Source organism: Lycorma delicatula, chromosome 10, assembly GCF_047948215.1.
Source record: "Lycorma delicatula isolate Av1 chromosome 10, ASM4794821v1, whole genome shotgun sequence".
Lineage (NCBI taxonomy): Eukaryota > Metazoa > Arthropoda > Insecta > Hemiptera > Fulgoridae > Lycorma > Lycorma delicatula.
The window spans coordinates 85,518,084-85,538,913 of NC_134464.1; the positions used below are offsets into that span (position 1 = coordinate 85,518,084).

At 28.6% G+C, this 20,830-nt stretch overlaps 1 protein-coding gene across 1 annotated transcript in view; it reads left to right on the plus strand.

Annotated features, from left to right (window-relative positions):
- Positions 1 to 4,817: 4,817 nt before the first annotated feature.
- LOC142331568 (uncharacterized) overlaps positions 4,818 to 20,830 on the plus strand; it is a 52,402-nt gene continuing 36,389 nt past the window's right edge. The window contains exon 1 of the mRNA XM_075377565.1: positions 4,818 to 5,310. The gene's annotated coding sequence lies outside the window, so the exon portion shown is untranslated. The remainder of the gene's footprint in view (positions 5,311 to 20,830) is intronic.

The following is a 20,830-nucleotide window of genomic DNA, read 5'->3' on the forward strand; positions in this document are numbered from 1 at the left end:
AGATACGCGACGTTTTTCTCTCATTGCTGGCTTTACTTTTTTCATCAGCACGTCTGGGTAGTAGACACTGTTTATTGTTTGCTGATTTTCAAAATAATCACAAAAGACGGTCAACCAGTGACCGTCTTTTTCCAGTGATGCTTGCGTTCTAAATTTCTTTCGGACAGGTGAGCTGGTGTGCTTCCAATCCATGTTTTGTCTTTTGTACTCTGGTTCTAAATGGTGAACCCAACTTTCATCACGCGTTAAAATCTTGCTTAGAAAGGGTCATCTTCCTTTTTATAGTGTTATTTCAAGTCTGTGCACATTTTGAGTCTAGAATCCTTGTGTTGTTGCGTTAACTCTTTCGGGACCCACCCTTGTTTTGCTGTACTTGACCTTGTTACTGATAACGTTATGAACTGTGCCAACACTTACTGCAACTGTTTCTGCTATATGTTCAACTGTAATACGTCAGTCTTCACGAATAATGTCGTCAATGCGGGATTCAAGCGAAGGAGCTGACATTCAACTGGCCGGCCAGGACATTGCTCGTCAGTCACTGAGGTTCAACCGTTTTTGAACTGTCTAGCCACTTATAAAAATTTCCGCGGGTCATACAACTTTCACCATACTGCAAAATCATTGGAGAAAATATTTTAGCCGGTTTTTCACCTTCAGAAAGCAAAAAATGTATCACTGAACGTTATTCAATTAACGCGGAAACTTCAAGCGGACACGCCATCGTTAAATTTAATATAGAGGTTATAAACAAAACAATTTTTAACCGTCAGTTGTTCTCAGTTCATCCCAGTGACGCCAACCTAAAGTCATGAAAGTACCAAACTCCTCCTGCAAACTGTTTCATTTCTAAATTAATTTGTCTCTTAATTATTGAATGTCCCTCGTACATGTATTATTCTAAATGTATAAGATTTTTTCGTCTGCTTGACCAATTTTGAGAAAATTTGGTGAGGTAATGTAAATCTACTGAGAATAGAATTCTACTGATTTTAAAGCGAATTGGATCACAAGAAAGAGTTAGAACCAAAAAATCGACTTTTTGTTATAATCATGAAAAATTTGTTATAGTCATGAAAACTACAGCTCCATTAATTTAGACATAAAATATTAAGTTTATTATTTTGAAGTGAATAGTATAATAAACATTATTTTTTAAATTATAACAACAGTAATGACAAAATATTTATTAAAGCTTAGTATTTACAACAAAAAAGTAGCGAAAAATATTTTAGAAAACCTTTGGTAAAATGTATTTTTCAAAAAGTCGATTTTTTTTTGTTCTAAATTCGGTTCCTGTGAACCGATTCGCTTAAAAATCTACACGGCTTTAGTTTAATGCACGATTTAATTCAGGGATGACAGATAACAGAGAGATTCTTTTTTCAACCTTAAATTGAGCATAACGGCAACCAATTATCAGATTTTCACATATACAACCTAAGATACACTACTAGAGCTCGTCTAAATTTTAGTGAAATTGACGTAGTAATTTTGGAGATTTTCGAGCCAAAAAATTTTATACATAGAAATATATATATATTATATATAACTGACTATATAATATATAATTTATATTCAAAATATAAAAGAAAATTCATTTTCACCTCTCCCAACTTCCACCTTGCAACCTAAAGTAATACCATAGTTTTCTAGACAGTACATAGTTTTCTACACAGTACAAACATAATATAAAATGCAAAAAAAAAAAAAACACCAACAGCTAAAAAATACAAAATCATTATTATTTTAAAAAATTATTACAATAGTGCAATATCCTTTCTTTCTTAACGCCAACCACAAATTTACTCTTCTAGTGCACTTACTGTAACAGAGTTAAGGTGCTATCAGCTTCTATGGTACTGTGTTAGGCATCATAACTTCGAGTATATTAGTTGTAGGTAACCTGACCTGTACAACCATCCCAAAGAATAATAAGATGTCCACAACTTACTAAGGTTGTAAAATAAGTAGTTTCACATTGCTTTTACAGAGCCAAATATAATATTGTGTATAAGTAAGTCAAAACCAGCATAGTGCTGCTGATATTCAGCCCTACAAGTGAATCTTCATTCTATGGCCATATAATGAGCATTGAAAGAAAGTATCTGATTAGCGTGACTTAAATCATAGATGCTCTTCATATGTCAATCATAATGAAGATTACTAATAGGTAATATTTTAGCACCAAATTAATTTACCCATTTCTATTGGAAACCATATATTACAGACATTCCAACATTCAGTTAGGAGATATTATTGGCTAATAGCATGCATTGAACTACACCCAGTTTTCTTAACTTTGATGAACTATAGGAACCAGTTTATTAAATGTGGCTTCAGCAATTGATATTTTACTTTACTTCAACTTACACCAAAGTCCAGCATATGCTACTGCCTGAGATACTGCAAGTGTAATTGGGCCATCAGATCATGAAGAATGCAATATATTCAATTTAACAAAGTCAAATAAAGTGTAAAATAATAAAATTTAGTAATAATACTATCAATGGACATAAATAACAATAATACATTATTGCACCAAGAAATGTTATGAAGGTTTTATGAATTAATTAAATGTGAGGTGTAGCAATTTAATTCTCACAATGTACCTGTAAAACATATACATTTGGAACTATATCTAGTACTTAGTACTATTATCATCTTCCAAGTACTTCTCTTGTGGATTACTAGAATATTATATATATAGTATTTTTGTTTCTGGAAATAGGTCTGGAACTGGTTTTCTGGAACATTCTTGAGTTCTTGTATCATATTTATGTTTGTTATCATTAGGGTCAGAAAATCTTCAAACGTTTTTGCATTTTTAATGTTGGAAGTAACAAGAAATCACATTTATTTATCACTGGGAGAATAAAAAAAGTCTTAATTTGATAATTTATTTTTTTGACCAGAAACTCTCTGTCTGTCTCTCTCTCAGTGAGTACATCATAACTTAGGATATTGATAAGATAAATGAACTATTCATTACATCATATTTCAAGTCTTTTCCTGTGAACAGAATCTCATAATCATTTAGTATTATTAATTATTCTGTCTATCATTAATTGTGAAAACGAATCTCAAGTTTTGTTTATATTTGAATCTGTAATTATTGTTTTTGACGCCTACTTCTCATATCTTTACTCACACCATTTTGAAATAACATAATTAAATTTTTATAATTCATCATAATTTATTACATAGATTAAATATTAATCTGAAGTTTGTTACAGTTTCTTTAACTGAATACCTCTGGAATAAGAAATGTAAATAAATGCTTATGAATTTTAAAAGGAAGGAGAAAGAATCGAAAATGGATTAAAAATACTTCAAATTATTTATGAACAACAAAACATTTTAGGACATATGTGTATATCAACTTTTTCCATTATTTTTACGAATAGGATAGGTTATGAAAGTCCGGAAGAACTTCGTGATACATTCTGAATATAATAATATCTGTATTTTAAAAGAAAAATGTTGGCACTTTTCGTATATTTTGAACAATTTTTTAGTTTTTCAGTATAAAGGTTGTACATTTTAAATGACAGTAGTTTTGAAATAGTAGTTCTTGGATTTTTGAAATTCTGAGTTTAAAGGATTAAAATATGAAATTTACTAATTTTTAATTTCTCTGTAGCAACTTGATTTTTTATGTGTATTATCTTCATGTGAATATCTAAAAACTAATCTCTAATTTTTTCAAAATTCAACCTTGAAAGGAGTAAATAAACGCAAAAAAATTTCAAGAATGTTAGTAAATTTTCCACATTTCTGATTATATTACATGAGATATTCAGTATATTTGGGCTAGCAAGTAGATAAATATCTAAAAAGCATTTTCAGTTTTTTTTTTAAATTTTAATCTTTTAATGGGTGCTATAGTGTACAATTTGGTGGCTCAACCAACACAGCCACTGCCACTGTTACTGTGTGTGTGTATACAACTGACTGCATCTGCCTCCAGTTACTTGAATAAATAAAACATAAAATAAAATAAAAATAAATAAATGGTGTTAACCAATAAATAAAGTTATCACAAATTTTTTTGAATTAATTTTTATTTTCATGATTTTTTAATATAGATTACATGAGATAATATAAAAAAAAAAAAAAAAAAAACTAAGACAACGATGTAACTCATACAAAAAATTTTTCAATTTATTTTTAAATCTTTTTTTTTTTTTAAATATTTCTGACGAAGAAATATAATATATGACTGATGCATGTTATCCAATAAAAAGTTTATGTTATCTGTATAACGAAACGTTTTCTTCTAAATTTCACATTGGAATCATATGGCCATATAATTTAGGGTGATTTTAGCATCTCTAAATATCGCTAAACAAAAAGTTACATTGTAAAATACAGTACCAATAATAAATTTCCTGCCAGTTAATGATTTTGTATTTAAAAATTTATGTTTAATTATTTATTTTGACAATTTAAAAAAAAAAAAATCCAATTTACATTGACACAATAATTGAAAAGTTTTTTCAGTAAAAAATAGATTCTTTTGTAAGGCACTTTTATAAATCAAAAAATAAAATTCAGTGTCAAAATAAAAATTGATCTATTTTATAAATTTAATTTACGGGAATTTTTTAATTTATGTCTTATAGAACATGATTATAAATATTATCTATATATTATATTTATGAGTATAAATCATTCTCAGTTTAAACATTACAGCGAACCTGATAATATTGTTTTCTGGATAGATTTACACGTAAAAAAACTTTTGTAAAGTTCAATAAATATATTTAATTAAATTTATATAAAAATTTAATAAATATGTTTATATAAAAAAATAGATTTGTATAAGTTTAAAAATTTTATGATTGTAAGTATCATCAAAATCACACAGACCAGCAATTCTTTGATTTAAGTGAACATTTACAGTAGTATTTTAAAAATATTACAAAAAAAAAAAATGAGTATAAAACAGACATTAATGCAACAAAGAGGAAATATGATGTAATACTGAAATCAAAAGTAAGTTGTTATATAATTATTTATTTTGAAAACAAAAAAAAATAGGTAAATTAGTTTTATCAATATGTCATGTACTCTAACTCTAACAAAAGTAAAAAAAAGTTGATGTATTTTATGACAAGTGAAGGCTGTAATAACTTTAAAAAAATATATTGATAATTCATAAAAATATTCCAGTTTATGTTTGTTTTTAAATATCTTTTATCATTTCTGATTAAAAGGACTTGTGTTACTCACTGCTCATTAGTGTTTAAGAATAGAATATTATTTGATATAAATGATATTGTATGCTAACTCATTATTTAATTTCAGGTAAGCAACAGTTTAAAAATATATTAATTTTTATTATTTTAATATTTTTTTAATGAAAAATATATGCTTGTACTTTTACAGAATCGGTTCACATTTTATTACAATAATGTAATGAAAATGAAAACATTATTTCTTTTTAAAAATATCAAAACAGAAAACTTTTGTTTGTAAATAAACCTAAAACTAGTTGACTCAGAGATTAGTATTCTGACCGCTGTATAAATAAAATGGTTGTTGATTAAATTAAAATCATTCTAAGAAAGTTTTAAAATTAAAAATTTCACCCAGAGGTCCTGGGTTCGAATCCCCCGGTCAGGCATGGCATTTTTCATACACTATAAATTTCCATTTGGCCTAAATGATCACTCAGTCAATGGCTGCACATCTAATAAATAAAAAATAAAAAAAACAATAAAAATTTAAACACCTGGATAGAAAGACTAGAACTAAAAATTTTCAGACTGTGTGAGAAGACTCGGTGAGATGTGTTTTGTTTTGAGTTCATTAAATAGTAGTACACCAATGGGAATGTCACTTGTAGCATCCTGGCTGAGGCGGACTGAAATATGTCAAAAGCCGAGGCTTCGAAGATGACCTCCAGTAAAGCCCAAAAGGACTCGGAACGGTTGGGGTTGAGGTGGTGTCTTCCTCTACGTGGTCAGACTATGTGAGAAAAAATAATTCTTAAAATATTAATATTAATAGATTGAAATATAAACCAATTTTTTACATCAAAACTGAAAGGTATGTATGCAAATCAAATACAAGTGAATTTTTACTATTAAAGAGAATATTGGTAGAATAGTTACAATTAACAAATGTGGAAATCATGTCAAAAGTGGGATGACATGTTTTTTGCAAAATCTTTACATATTGGGGTCCAACGAGTTCATCTAGACAAAAAAAAAAGCATATGTATATATGTATGTTGTACTGCTTTCGGCTTTATATCACACAATTCATAATTTTCTTCAAATTTCGCTGTTTCTATGTATAGGGTATTAATCATATTTATTATTATTTTTTTAAATTTGTTAATGGAGTAAGGTAGGATATCGCAAAAAAAAAAACTAATTCTATTTCTTTCAGAAGCATTTTAGAGAACTCTTTATTAAAGCAAATTTGTACCCAAAAATTCATATTTCATCTTTTCTGAAATATATCTCATTTCGGTTTAAATATCTTTCAAAAATTCTTTGAAGTCTATATATTTCATTTATAGAGCAATCAAAAAATGTGTACAATTTTTTTTTTAAATTACAGACCATAGTGTTCAAGTCCTAGTAAAGCAGATATTTTTACATGGATTTGAATACTAGATCGTGGATACCGGTGTTCTTTGGTGGTTGGGTTTCAATTAACCACACATCTCAGGAATGGTCGAACTGAGAATGTACAAGACTAACACTTCATTTACACTCATACATATCATCCTCATTCATCCTCTGAAGAATTATCTAAACGGTAGTTACCGGAGGCTAAACAGGAAAAAGAAAGGAAAAGACCATAGACTAAAATGCAGAAAAGTTATTTGAAGATTTTCTTTTTCTTATTTTAGCCTTTAAATAATTTAGTTTTTATGTATTTAAATTTAAATAAGCAACAAAGTTTCAACATTATTGTACGACTTGACCAGTGTAGCCAGGAAGTTCATGCAATACTTTGCTACTTTTTTGTCCATGAATTTGGAAAGTCTCTCTGTAATCCGTATCTGACTGTTAATTTAAAAAAAAAATTAATTAATTATTAAACTACATGAAAATAATAGAACATTTTTTTTCAAAGGACTTTGAAAGTAATTGTCCCTGTTAATGGACAGGGACAATTACTTTCCAAGTTCACTCTCCATTGTTCGTCAATGAATAGGGACAATTGTGTTATCAAGTAACATAATTAATGGAAGCTGTGTTAAGGCAATTACTTTTATACAGATTTGAATACTAGATTGTGGATACCAGTGTTCTTTGGTGGTTGGGTTTCAATTAACCACACATCTCAGGAATGGTCGAACTGAAACTGTACAAGACTACACTTCATTTACATTCATACATATAATCCTCATTCATCCTCTGAAAAAATACCTTATGGTGGTTCCAGAGGCTAAACAGAAAAAGAGAGAGCTATCTTAAGAAGGTTAAATATGTATAATCAAATAATTTGTCGAATTTATCTTGTGTTTGTTGATTTAATATGTTGTTAAACATACAGAGTACATGAAATATACAAATTATACTCTAATGATTGTACTAAATACTCTACTGGGAACAGAATGGACATACATTTATACTTAGATACAGGGAACACATACAATTACCACACAACAAAACCAAATTTATATAAAATTTATAAATAAACTAAATTTGATAAAAATAATGCATTAAATGAAAAAAATCTAACATAAATAAGTTACATTATTTAATTAGATACTTAGGGGTTTCCTAACATTTAAAAGATTTTTAAATCCAAATGTGGAAAATCACCAGATTTTCCACAGCCAAAAGAGTGAATAATCAGCTGTAAAATCCTTTGAAAAAATCCCATTATTCTGAAAGTGAGCAGTTAAATAATATACAAAGGTTTCTTTATTTCACCAAAGGTTCAATGAATAATGTTTGTTAAATTAAACTTTAATTATGAGAGCTTTACAGGAATATTAGTAGAATTAATTATGGAGTAAACGAATTGTTTTTTTCTTTATTTCTGTAAACAAACTAAAATTTTTAATTATAAGTATTTGTGGGAGTAAAACTGCCTGCAGGATTTTTTAAGACAACAAAATTTCCTCTCACTAGACCGTGAAATGGATCCAATTAATTAAATGGGATATTAATATGACCATATGAATAAATGAATTTTATTCATACTGTAATATTCTCATCCTCATTGATGTTAGAGTTCTTAAATTCAATGTTAGGTCGCTATGGGTTTTCATATATAATCAACTACACCTACAACCTCTTCCCATTTTGTTTGAGCTATTTAATTACTTATAATTTAATGCCCTATGATATAAATAGACAAATGATTACGTTGCAGGCTAGAGATGAGCTCCTTCAATTTTCTAACTACTTAATTTTACCACAGAATCATTATGTATTGATGAACACTTATGAATAATTAGAAGAAAGTAAGCAAACAGCTTGGGAATTAGGATTGCCTCAACTAAAGCAAACCCAAAATAATTACTTTACTTTACACTAAAGTAAACTCTGTTGAGTTTATTTAAGATAATTGTTCCTGAGAGCATAATTAATTCATAAGATGTTTTATAAATATACAACTAATACAAAATAATTCATCTAGGTTAAAATAAGATTATTTCTATAATTGTATAGTTTGTTTATACACTATATAAAATTCAGATTTGTTGTACTTAATGTATAAAATATGAAAGCAGCAACCTTAGAATTTTAAAGTTTTAAAGGTTGCTGCTAGATGCCTTCACTACTTTAATGCTCTTGATTTATTCAGTCTGTGAGAAAAATATGTGATTGTATTGGTTGAAGCAGACTATAAATAAATCTTAAGAGTTATATTATATTATCCCCCAAGATTTTATGTTATGTGACATTCTTCTTCAACTGAAAAAACATTATGAATGCTACAGTTTCGTCTCCTTTGTCTGCACTTCACACTTACATGACAATGTTAAGAAAAATGCAGATTCATTTTGATATTTACATTGATAAGAAATGAAATGTATCTTTTAATGTTAATTGTTTAACTTACTTCCATGAATTACATTTTTAGTGACTTATTTGCCATTTGCATACGTATATCCAAAAGCAAGGATCATTTTTGTGTGGTCTGAGTTTTATAATTTAGGGTACATTTTTTATTTGCTCATAATTTGTTTAGAACATATCAATGAAAATAAAAATTGAAGTGAAGGGTAGTATTTAAACCAAATAATTTTAATATTCACAAAACATTTAATATATAAAAATTCATTAAATAAATTTTTCACACACCATTTAAGGAAATGATAATATCTTTCATTAAGATATATAATAACAATGAATGTTTAATGTTAAAATAAAACTTAGGCCAGGCTTTAGATTAATCAAATTTTATGCGAAAGGACAATTTTTTATTTCTTTCCAAAAAAAGTACATAAAGGGAAATTTTATGTTCTTTGTTTTTTCGTTCTACTTCTCTTCAGTTTTAATATTTTTCAAAAAATGTTTGAAAGTTTATGTTTCATTCATATAGCTATTAAGAAATGTCTACAACTTTAAAAAAAAATTATAGACAAATTTGTTAAGCCTAACCTATATATGAATATTTTTGAACACTTTTTCTTAAAATGTATTCCCTGTCTTTAAAAAATATGTATTCTGTATTTTTGTTTTTTTCTTTTGGCTCTAACTCTTTTAATTTTTATTATTAATAGTCAGAAAGCCATACAATACTTTGACAGATTGTTTTTTAATTTGATTAAATAAGGGGAAACTTGCACATATCCGTTTTGGTAGATATATTTTTAAGTTGTAATTAATGTTCATGTAAAAGTATTATATCAATATAATGATGATTATATCAATAAATAGTACAGATGATTTTTCCTTGTAATCCTATAAAGATACAGTATACTTAATATTATTAAGGTACAATTTTTTTATATATTCATATATAATAATAATAAGTATGTTTATATTTTATAAAGAAAAAATGTTGGATATTTTAGTACATTTTGAACAATATTTTAATTTTTTAGTTTAGAGGTTGTAAATGGTAGTCATTTACAAATTTACAATTGTAAAGCTGCTATTTCAGAAAGAAATAGCAGTTCTTGCTGATTTTTTACTGAAATTAACTAATTGAGCTCTAAAAAAAATATAAAAATTAATAAAATCAAAATTGTAATGAAGTAAAAAAAAGAAATGTTGATAATAAATATGGAAGGTTTAGTCAAGGCTGAAAATAATCTTACTAAACCAGTATAATAATACTGGTTATGTATTATTTTCAGAGACACCAGTCGTCACTAATTGATGTCTATTGAGAAGGTACAACTACTATATTGCCGAGTTTTTTTTACTTTTGTATTTTTCAGTATTTATTTTTAAATAAAGTAAATGTAAAAAAAAAAGTTAACATTTAAAAATTAATATATACAAGTGCCATGTGCTGACTCATTGATTAAGGGTTAACAGTCAAAGGTCTTCCCAACATCTGTACTATCATTTTGAAATAGAAAATGTGAAAAATCATTAAATCTATGACATTCAGCCTAATAGAAAAGAATTTCATAAAATTTGGAGAATGTATTTGGTAGTAAATTGTTTTGCCAGATCAAATATTATAAGCTTTGATCTTTAAAATTAAATTAATTAGCACTCAGAAGTGACTGGTTTGTTTTGAGAGGGATTGTCAATTCCTTCTTAAAACATTTAAAAAAAATGATTTCTAAAAGATGTACTCTAACAGGGTTTGTATAAGAAAAAGTTCCAGTATTTTGATGGCGGGTAATTTTATATTCAGTAATTTTAAAGTGTTCTCAAATTTCATCATGCCATTTCATGAATATTTCCAAAAAATAATTACCCAAATATATCAGCTCATATTTTTATATATTTTTTTTAGGAAGCACATCCTTGACAAGTAAATAACTGAATAAAAAATTAAAACATCTTTTTCTCATGAGAATAGGATATCCCATAAGTTTTTGAAATTGAGATAATTTTTAATTCAGTATTATAAGGTAAGAAAAAATTATCATTCCAGTTATTGTTTTAAACTGTTTAGATAGATGTAAATCATGATAAACAAGGTATTTTACCCCAATTTTGTGTAAAATGCAAAAATAAGTGTTATAAGGGTATTCTGGTAATCTGTTATTTAAAAATTAAAACTCTAATATAAAGGCAATAGAAATATTACAAATATAATTTAATTATGTTTGAATAAATAAAAATAAATTATAATATTAATTTCATATTTGTTCTGACTGATTCAACTGCCATTTTGTTTATTTTTAATCTTCATAGATGGACAAAATTTGTACGATAATTTCTAACAATGAATAGTTAAAAGATTTATTTTATTATTTATTATTATCTTACAGATTTGTTTCTAGTAATGATGAGGTCAATAAAGTTAAATGTATGTATATACCATGACACATTATGATTTGTATAAATATATATATATATATATATATATATATATATAGTGGTATAAATTTCTACAATAATACAATTTTACTTTTTTTGTGAAATTACGTAATAAATAAAAGTTAGATAATCTTATAAGAGGATTCTTTGAAATTATATCCAAATAAATTCACACTTGTGTATATTTAAAAATGCATGCACAGAAATGTCTTATTCATTTGACCAAACCATTTCAAATGAATAAGATTATCTCAGTAGAATAACTGTAACAATACTAAAAAAAGATTTTACTACAAAATTAATATTGAAATATGTTGTTTTCTCTAAATAATATTGTTAAACAAAACTAAAAGAAAAAAACTATTTATGTAACAATAAGTAATTCAATATATTTTTAAAAATTACTATATTTATTAATCATATTTTATTTTAATCTGAATTAGTAATTCAACAGAGATTTGTAATTTAGTCATAAATAATACAATACTTGAAAAAAAAGCTGGTACTTGTTTTTTATCTTAATCAAATTCATTCTGAGTGTTTTCTATGCAACACACATCATTACAATAGTTGTGTAGCATTTTAAAATAAATAAAAAAATTGTTTATATAATTTTATTGAATCTCAGGAGACCAAAATTTTGCTGTAGTACATAGAATAGTACAAAACATCTCTGAGGACCTATTACGAAAAAATGAATCCAACCAGATAGCTTTCTAAATGGTGTTTGTTGAACAATCCCTTCATGCTTTCTTATACCATTTCACAGATCTCACATAATACATTCAATCTATTAAATTTGAGTCCCAGGTAAATGGTAAATGAAGTTGTATTTTCAACTTGTCATGATTGTAATTCTCCAGAAGTCTTATTATATAATAGCTAGATTCAAAATTATTTTTAATAACTGAAGAAGGATGGTATTGGTCTATAAACATGTACAATGAACACTTGATTTTCTTCTTTTTATATATTACTAAAACTCCACAGCTAAGGTATTCCCTTTTATGTATAATATTAGCATTGAATAAACAGACTTACTTTTTTCTATTTCTATGACAACCCCGTTTCCTGACATCATCTCTTCTCAATGCTGACATGGAAGCAAACCTCACATAACTGCACAATTTAGTCAATTATTCTTCCTTGGATTTCTTTAACTGTCTTTAGCAGAATTCTATTGATGTATAGATTGACGGTCAAGAAATGTATGTAACGTATATTATTATATGAAAGAAATTTGTGACTTCTAACCAGTTACCACTATATAACCTTTCTTTCTTTACAAAATTTCACATTGTATTTTCAAAATGCTGATATATTGAAGTATGATCTCATTCCAGTTTTATCATTACATTTGTGACTTTGGTAAAACTCTTTTTTCTTGGAGAAATGCAGCAGTGCTTAATAACAATATTCATTGTCGTAAAGGATAATGTAATAATCTATCACAAAATGTATGATAAAAATTATCAGTTACTACTTGTGCAGAAAATAAATTAAATGAAAGAGCCTTGTACACTGAAAAACAGGGTGGGAGTTAATACAACAGACAAGCACTAAAAAAAAATCGTTTATTCTAAAAGTCACAAAATCATCTATCTATCTCTGAAAAGTTCACTTGCGTATACCAAAAGTAAAAATGTTTATTTAAAGATTAAAAAAAATTATCAATGAAATACTGCATTCTATACAAATTTCAGAGCTAATTTTTCTTCAACAGTGGAGTTACTTTTATTATTCATGAAACCCATATAGAAGTGGTTTCAAACCACAAAAAAACTAAATGTGTAAAAACTTTGAATGTATAAACTACAGTAAGACAATATTTGATGGCTGAGAACCAGTAGAATATATCTGCAAAATAACATATTGGTTCAAGCGTTTTGTTGTCTTTCAAGAAGCCAAAGATTTTCAGTTATGATTCTCAGGTTGTGGGTGAAAAATTTTACATCATAAATAAAATACGAACTGGATAACATATTATATTATATTTCCTTAACACTTGACTTTATTTTACTTCTTAAGGATCTCAATTTCTTCAACCTGAGAGTAAAAGTATGTGAGTACTACATGATACAGACCTTGAATGCACCAATATACTGCAGAAGGAATTTCACCATAATTAGAGTAATATGACTATTTTAAAAAGTTTATGATAATTTATTTCTATAAAAATTCACATTTTATTCATCAATAAACATAATAATTTATATAGAACTAAATTCTCTCATGACTATTAAATCAATTCTTAATACAACTTTTAACTCATAAATCTTAGGATTTAATCCTAATAATGTGTTTATAACAATTTAGGCAAGTTGAGATGAATAATCATGTCAGTCCTACAAATAAAGGAGCTAATCTCAAAAAATAACTGTATCTCATGCCAGGCTTGCTAGAGAAAGTGAGGAATGAAATGGTTTTTGTTTACTTCTACACTGAGACAAATGTACTGTTGCATATTAGCATGCCAAGTCCAATGAAATGAATGTGATAGTCAGCCCTGTACAAGGCCAGCCCTAGCGTTTTTACTGTCGTAAGCAAACCCAAAAAAATGCTGACCCCAAACTTCAAAAATAACTTAAAAGTTTTCAAAAAATATAAAATTATAAAAGAATCATGTTAACTAGAAAAACGACACATAATTGAATTAAGACAATAATAGCAATACAGATTTACAGAAAATTATTTTATTGAAAAACAAAATTTATATTTTTAACAAGCTAATAACAATGAACTTACAAACTAAAACTAGTACCTACTATTTTCGGAGATAATTTAAATATACTTTTAAAACAATAAACAAAACCAGTACAGTAATAATATTATTGTACTAATAAATAGTAAATAATATTATTTTTTAAATTCAAGTAATTGAAGTTTATTTTTTTTTTTTTTTTTTTGTCTTCAGACATTTGACTGGTTTGATGCAGCTCTTCAAGATTCCCTATCTAGTGCTAGTCGTTTTGTTTCAGTATATCCTCTACATCCTACATCCCTAACAATTTATTTTACATATTCCAAACACGTGGCCTGCCTACACTATATTTTTGTAGGAAATGTTTATTTTATTTTTGCGCTCTAGTTCAGGTGGTTTTGCCATTGCAAAATTTTGTCACCGTAGACAGTTGTCCATCTCAGTTGCCACCTAGGGCCGGTCTTGCCCTGTAACTAATCATTCCACCACTAGATTGGCTGCATTGTGAACTTCATTAATATTAAAGAAAGGAGCTCCGACTGATGCCTTTTTGTACCTCAGGTACTTTAGATGCATCACAGTCATAAAAATAGACTCAGATATATTGCACAAAGCAAAAGATTATTTTTTCTTTTTCTGTTGTGGAACAATGCTTTATATATAAATGTTTTATGAAATCTCTTAAGAGAGAGAATGATTCTTATTTGGTAATCCATGACTTAAATGTCTGAGAATATCTAGATAACATAAAAAAAAAAATTCTTTTCTATGTTTTCCATTAGCCTTCAGTGGATATTTAGTCAAGTGGTTTCTGTTCAATAGGATATTTTACAATAGGACATATTCTTGTGATAAGTGAAAGTGTCCCTTAAGGTTTTTTTTTTTTTATTTTTAGTTGCGAGAAAAAAGATAATTCGTTACAGCAAGTATTTAAACCAGCCAATATAAAATATTTATCAGTACTGTGCTGCTACCATCTTAGATGAAGATACTCTTCACCATTTAAAAGATTTTAAACAGAAAGGGAATTTTTTCCTGTAGGTATATTGAGACATTCTTTGGGTGGGTTTGTTCACTTTTTAGAATACCATGTAGATTTTTATTTTCTATCCCTATCCCTTTCCTATATTCTCTATCTGCTCTTCTCTGAGGTTTTGATAAGCCCCTCTTGATCCAACTCCAGATGCAGTAAACAATAGAATTACTGTATCTATACTTATTATGTAAAGAGGAAGATGGTTTTTGTTTGTTCAGGATAACAAAAAAACTGTTCAATCAATCGCAACCAAATTTTTACCTATGTTTCTTGGTATAACTGAGAAGGTTTTTAAATATATTTCATTTAAAAAAATCTTGAAAAAAAGAATATATATATTTATGTAGGAGTGGAGATTTGTTAGTGGAAGAACAAACCTTAATGAATTGAATTAATGAACTGTGAACTGTGTGAGTCTCTATCACTGTGTGAGCTGTGTCTGAACTGAATGATTTGAATCAATTGAATGAATAATATTACAAAAAATAATAAAATAAAATTTTCTTTAATAAAATAATATTAAATAAATTCAAAAAATTTCTGTTTAATAATAATGGGCTTCCCATCGGGACTGAGTGTGAGACTAGAATGGTGAGGTATCAAGCACAAAGTATATATTTAGGAGATTTGTAGGACAGTCTAGGGAAATATCCAGGGATGGCTGTTTACTATCAGTCATTCTATGAAAAGCCTAAACTAGATCCAGGAGTTTATTGGGTAAAGCCAGACCTTCTGATCTCTTTTATACCAATAGATTTTCTAATTTTCATCATTAGCTAATTAATGGTTAAGAAAAAAATCTGGTGTTACTAACATTTTCTATATTTATTAAAATTAGGTCTCATCTTCACATTAATGAAATTAAACTACAATAAAGAAAATTGAAAATTTTCTTTGTAAAGTTTATTTGAATAAACAGTGTATTTGTGTGTTAGTGTGGTTTGCAATACTTTAACAGGAGGTTGTAAAAGTAATTACAAATATTAACACAAATTCTTTTATCATTAGTGAATTAAAATTATAAAATACACTTAACTAAGTGATATAATTAACTGAACAAAAGTTTTAATATTCTGTTCAGAAACAAAACAGCACTTAATAAAATTAGTAAAATTCAGCAGATTTTAATCTTTAGAAAAGAAAAGTTATGTACTTTAAGAAAAAGTTTCAGTTGTAAATAATTATTGTATTATACTATTAATGCATAGTATGAGCAAATATAATATGAATATCAAATCTATTAAAAATATAGAATACACAAATCTATTTTTAATAAATAGAATCTCTATATGAAAATGGACCAAATGTTTGAGATATGTGGTGAGGTTGCTTATTTAGCTCTAGGATTTGCTTCCAACAAAGTGTTTTAGCGATAAGATATTTAAATTAAATCATCAAAATCGTAATAAAATAATTTCTTTCCCACTACACCCCTGGGTCGGACATACAATGAAGTAAATGAAGTAGTCTGGGCTGAGCTTTACTCAGCCAGGCGAGTGTCCTTCGAATTCAAATAAGCCTCCAGTTCGGCTCATCGGTTGGATCTTTTGTGCCACGACCGACTACGTCGTTCCTGGGCCCAAGGACCGAGACTCGGTCTGTCCATTTTCTCGCCTGCCTTTAACTATTAGGAAGGGGGAACCGGGCCCGTCTATGTCGTTCCCGGGCCCCACTCAGCAGCCAGGATTCGATCTTTCGATTCCCCAGCCTACAGACCCCAGGAGTCCTCGGCTGATCATCAAAACCAATATACCTCAGCATGCCAGTCCTCCCAGCCGGGGCTGTCTGCCCTGCGCTAAACTAGCCGGACCTTTCCGGTGGACCCTCCAAACTCTGTTGAGATTTCGCTGGATGATAATCGTCCTACCCCAGGCCAGCATCGCATACAGAAGAACTGAGGCTACAGCCAACATGATTGTTCTTTGTTTAGCTGAGCCAGGAACAGCCCATGAAGACATAAGTCTATTTAAAGCATACACTGCCTTATTATAGACTTCTGTGATGTGTTCAATGAATTTGCATGTTTTGTATATTATTACGCCAAGGTATTTGACCTTATCCCTCAGTATTTGACCTTATTAACAGTTGGTCACCAATTCTCACTTCTATTGGTCCCATCTTGCATTTCCCAGTTAGGGTTATGAACTCACATTTGTTAACCACAAGTTTCAGCTCATGTGTTTGCATCCATTCATCAATTAAAGATAATGCAGAATTGCCCCTTGCCTGTACTTCCTCATCCATCCTTCCGCTGACAAGGACCGCAAGGTCATCGGTATATGCAATGATCTTTGTCCATGCTGGCAGATGGAGGTTCAACATGCTGTCATAAACCATGTTCCAAAGCAGGGGCCCCAGCACCGACCCCTGCGAAACACCACCAAATACCTGAAACCGATAGCCGCCTTGTTGTGCATCAGCTGTGGCTCACCTATCCTTTAGATAATCTCCAACCTGCCTGCACAGGTAATTACTAATGCCTTTCTCTCTCAATGGCTTCATAATGCATCCCCACGGTATGGAACTGAACGCATTCTTTACCACTAGCAAAATCATCATCTGTATATTCCTCATTCTCCAGGTGCCCTCTCTTTCTCTTGCAGCCCAGTTTATCACTCTTGAGATAGCCTGGGTGGTAGACTTCCCCTTCCAGAAGCCATATTGGTTTGGGTGAATACCTAGCCCAGCTTTTAGTTCATCAATTATTCTTACTGCCAGCATCCTTTCCACTGTTTTAGCCATGTTATTTAACAGGCAAATAGGACGATACTCCGCTGACCAACCAGCTGGTTCACCTAATAAAATAATTGCAATTTAAAAAGTTAACTGAAGCTTATGAACACAAGTAGAGATTTTCATCGCACTTTTCAACCCTGATATATAAGACCAACATGTTTTGGTGAATTAATTTATACAAAATTATTTATTTTAAATTCCATAATATATCTAAAAAAAAGTACACTTTTTTACTTATTATTTTTTGTTTCCCCATACAGTTCAAACATGAATACACACACACACACACACACACACACACACACACACACACACATATATATATATATATATATATATATATATATATATGTGTGTATATTTCATATTATAAATTGAATGGTATATTTTATATACAAGAGCTTATACAGAGATAATTTAATACAACCAAAATGTAAAATTATTAAATTGTTTACCAGTGAAATAGAATAATTGTAAAAATAAAGTTTGTTTCAGAATAGCTATATACATAAAACATAAAAGATTTAATTAAATTTTACTAATTCAACAAAACCCAAACTTTTAATTATTCTCTTCATATTTTTTTTATTAAATATTAGTTTTAATGTACCACAACACTACAACCACCACTATGAGTAGATAACTTTACTGCTGATGCTAGTACTACCATAAGTACTAGTACTTCATTTGAAAACAGTATAATTTAAATAATAGTTTAGTTAATTAACTTAAGTATGTTGTACTTCAACAAAAAATAAAATTATGAAACTACTGGTTAAAAAGTTAGTTATTTTTAATTAACTGTCTATCCGTGTTCAAGAAGTAAACCTTTAATGAAGGAATCAAATTATGAAATTTTTTTTTGTAACAAATATGGATAAAATGATGGTTTTTGTTTTGTTTGAGATAATAGTATCTCTTAATATAACATTAAACTATAATCTTGAATAAGTGGTTAATGTTGTCAATCAACAATAATATATGTTAAATAATATCGTGACATCCTGACCACCTTATGGGAAGACACCCACTTGTGATGATCCCGGTTGCTGCACCATCCCCTCGATTCATAACCCTGATTGGCTTTACTAAGGTTGTCTTTTAGACTCTCTAAACCTGATAACACAACACAGTCAGTTTGGTCTCTGTCAGGATGCTACTGATGCAAATGCCTTGGCAGAAATTTTCATCAGTGTATTTACATAAACTACTATTGCCATTGTATGGCCTCTTCCAACCATGACCACCTACCGTAACTTATAATCCTCAACTATCAAATTAACCGATTTGACTCCTGTGCTTTCCTCTAACACTGAACATTTCACACACTGTCTCTTTCTATATCTAACCTCAATTAGATTATGCACTCAGATCATTACTTTATTTAGTCTCTAAACACCAAAAATATTATTCTTATCAACAACAGCAACAGTTTTATCCTACAATTCAATTTACTCAAAGCCCTCTTGATTTACTTAAAAATCAAGAAACAGGTTCTCAAATTTAATAAGTCTCTAATGAAAATATACCCTGTTTATATCTGCTCTGGTTCTTTTTCAGGAGCAAGGTCATTTCCTAAACCTGCCCACACAGAAGTTGTTAAATAAAATGTTAAATACTTAACTAAAAACAGGTATAAGGGAAAATCTTAAAATTTTTCAAAAAACCAATTTTCTTAGTGTCGGGAAAGTATCCGCAACAATGTTTTTTTGTTTTTTTTTATTCTGCCATAAATATTTTCTAGACCATTTCTATTTATTTTATAATTATTGTTTTTAAAGCAATAATTAATATACAATAATATATTATAAGCTAATAATAATAATAATAATCCAAAAACAAAAAAACAAAAAACAGAATATAAATATTTTTTAAAGGGGAATAAATTAAAAAAAAATAAAAATTCTAAAAATATTCATATATAGGTTAAGCTTAAACAATTTTCTTAAATAAACTTTACATTAAATCTAACACCCCCTCTAATAAAGACTAAAATAAGAAAAATAAAATTAAAAAAAAGGTTTTCTGCATTTTTGGTTCGGGGTCTATGGTTTAAAAAAGTTGTACTCATTTCTTGGTAGGTCTATTTGTGAAGTATAAATTTTCAAAAATCTTTGAAAATATTTTAATGTAAGGGAGATACAGCAAAAGAACAAACAAAATATATTAAAATTTTAATAAGTAGGAGTTGATTTTTTTAACAGTTTTTATTTGAATTATTTATATATGCATTATAGGTAATAAATTTGCTTTAATACACTTTTCTCTAAAATGCCTCCGAAAAAAATCAAAATTAGTTTTTTCACGATATCATTCCTACCCATAATAGATTTTGAAAGAAATTTAATATGATTAATGTCCCATATATAGAAATACATATTAGAGCCAAATTTGAAGAAAATCGGTTCGGTTAATCTTGAGATATAAAGCCAAAAGCAGAGCGACTCACATACATACACACTTTCTTTTTTTTTAGATGAACAAAAATAAATACAATGTGGTTCGGTTTACCCTCAGTAGTGGGTATTTGAGGGAATTTTCAGAGAAACAAAGGAATGTTTTGTGTATGCGATCTCCGATCGAACGAAAGATACGTTATAAAGTAGTGTATCAGACCTGCGACAAACATAATTTCTGATTGTTAGCGAGTGACAATGATGTAGTGTACCTACCTACAATTGTAAAATTTTATATATTAAACTGATAATCACTCTGTTAACTTTCGAAATCCAATTACCGAAGCGCATATAAGAACTGTGGAGAGTTTTCTTGGGAGCAGCGAAAAGACCGAAGCACAAGGAGTGTGGTACATCGAGATCTACACAATATTTCTATTTTTGGCGAGACATGGTGGTTTCAAGGCGTACCTTTTTAGGTTCGCCCTGGACCATTCAGACAGTTGTCCTGTCTATGAAGAGGATGAAACGGCAT